The sequence below is a fragment of the Nannospalax galili genome, unplaced genomic scaffold (assembly GCF_000622305.1).
Source record: "Nannospalax galili isolate Female #2095 unplaced genomic scaffold, S.galili_v1.0 scaffold610, whole genome shotgun sequence".
NCBI classification, from domain to species: domain Eukaryota; kingdom Metazoa; phylum Chordata; class Mammalia; order Rodentia; family Spalacidae; genus Nannospalax; species Nannospalax galili.
In genome coordinates, this window is record NW_008329141.1 from 661,958 (window position 1) to 664,664 (window position 2,707).

Sequence of the window (2,707 nt, forward strand, 5' to 3'; positions counted from 1 at the left end):
TATATATATATATATGTATAGTTGAAGGCTCTATAACAAAAAACACAGTACCAGGCACTTCCCTTTGAGTTGCTGGTCAGGGTAGTGCAAGAGACTCCCAAAATAACACAGGCTATTGCTGCAGTCCTTGACTGCCTCCCAGAACTTGAAGGTAAGACTCTATTGCTAAAGACAGGAAGGACATACCTGGGACACAGGACTTGAAGCAATCAAGCTGGAACTGACCTGGATGCCTCCTCCCTGAAGACTAGTTCTCACAGTATCAGACAATACTAGACACAATGCAAGCTGCTAAGAGAGAAAACCAATCAATAGTTCAACCCAGCTGTAAAGTCAAACAACCATGACAATGACTGGTGCAGTAAACTATCACCATTGGTGCAGTAGTGGCACTTTTACCTTGGGGGTAATCAATAGTTGACTAATTGAACTTAAGGCCCTTTCAATGGCTGAAGAGACCATAGAGTCTAGAGAAAAACCTACATCTATCACATCCCTAGACAAATGTAATTTCTTACTGTATGCTAAATATGTATCCTTGTATTTATGAACAAGTATACCTCTCATCACTCATCAAAGAAGCTTCTTTTAAAAAAAATACATATTTAAAAAAAATTTTATGAGTGTATTACCTTCACATAAGTAAGTGCACCCATGTTGTGCAATGCCCTCGGAGGTCAGAAGAGGGCTGCCGATCCCTGGAACTGGAGTTACAGACAGCTGTTAGTCACCATTTGGGTGCTGGGAACTGAACCCAGGTCCTCTGCAAGAGCAGCCAGTGCTCTTAACCACTGAGCCATCTCTCCAGCCCCGAGCTCCTTTTTCTAACAGATGGAGACTATTAAGGAGTTCCACAACTGGTCACACATAGAGAACAAGTGTCTATGAGAGGCCCAGCCTTAAGTAACACATCTACAATGCAACCTTTACACCTAAGGCTCAGGGAACATAGTGGAACAAGGGGCAGAGAGAATACTAATGCATTGCTCAACCTTCACCATTGATGCTTCCTCATGCAACAGATGGTAATTAACATAGAAAGCCACAACAACTGGCCAAAATGTAGACAATAAGATACTGCAGAGAGCATGTCCCTGGATAGGACTCCTATATTAAATCTCTGCCACCCAGGACTCAGGGAACATTGCAGAAGAGGGGGCTGAAAGGCTATAAGAGTCAAAGGTAGTGGATGCCCACAAGGAAACAGAGTTTTCCAGGTTTCTGGGACCTTGCTCATGTGAACTAACAGCAATGGTAGCAGCATGCACAAGACCCATGCAAACTTAAACCAGACAAAAGCCCAGCATACTAGTGGGGAGATGGGTAAGAAACCCCAACCTTAGCTGAGGAACTATTGGCAACTGATCACTGCTGGGTGAGAGAGAGCTGGTCTTCCTTAAGAGAGTGACTTTAGATAGGTTGACCAGATTCTAGTGAATGAATTCACACTGAGGGACATCTGGGGACACAAATTGACTTGATATGCCTTAACATAAATGACAGTATGCATGACATCTGGTGGGGGGCAAGCTATAAGGGTACAGATGAGGAAGGGGTCTAAATATGATCAAGATGTGTGAAATACACAAAAATTTAATAAAAATATTTTTTAAATTTTAAAAAATAATAAAATTACATTTAAAACAAAACAAAAAGAATACAAATACCCCTTTAAAAAAGGGAGGGGTGCTGTCTTATTTTAGATCAATTGAGAGGATATAAAGGCTTTGTAAACTGTAAAAAACTTTTGAAAATGTAAATTCTTATCTAACATAGTTATAAACCTAAAAATTATGGTTGTTTGGGCTGAATTTAATTGGCTAGCTTTCCATCATTTGCCTCTTGGTATAATGAAGCAGGAGTCCTGGATGAAGACTCTGGAGATATGGCTAGTGTAGCTCAGTCTTTAGCTGTCTGTTCCTTGTTATAAGTTCCTTGTCTATAAAGTAAAAGAATTAAATGTAGCTTTTTGCAGTGGCAGTAGCCAGTGAGGTTTTTATCTGAAGCACAGTTATTGTTAATTAAATCAAAGGAGTTCACAGTTTGTGATACTCTCCTGAAGCAGACACTGGTTTTATTCTTCTCCTTGTTTCCTTTATTCTTGCACTAATTAGAGGCCTGGTTTTCTAGACCTCAGGCTGAATTCCTGACAATTAAATTTTGATTGTCTTGAGCCACACACCTAAAAAAGCAAAGGGAAAAGAAAGGAAGAGAGAGAGTTTGCTAGATTTAAATAAAATTCTCTTTAACAGACCAGCATTACTAAAATAAAAATCACCTAAGAAAAATGATCTCTGAGCAAAAGCCAAGCGGAAGACACTGCAAATCAATAAACCAATAAAATAAAGCAGAAGCGGTGCATGTTCATTTCTCTTATTTGTACGAGCCTGGCAGGTTGAATTGCACCATTGAAAACTAACCTCAGCAGACAGAAGCAGAAAAAGATATTGCGTGGTATAAAGTATTTGCAGAGGGGATAGAGAGGGAGCCTTGGCAAGAGGCAAGGGTCTAGCCACAGTCATGCTACCTTTTCTCACTACTTTTAGTGTTAGCTGCTTTTCTCACTACTGTGCTAAATACCTGACAAAGGCAACTTAGGAAGGAAGGGTTTATTTTGGCTCACAGTTCGAGGGTTATATTAGCCAGGGTTCTCCAGAGAAATAGAACTGATAGAATGAATATAAATAAATATCCATATATATTTGTA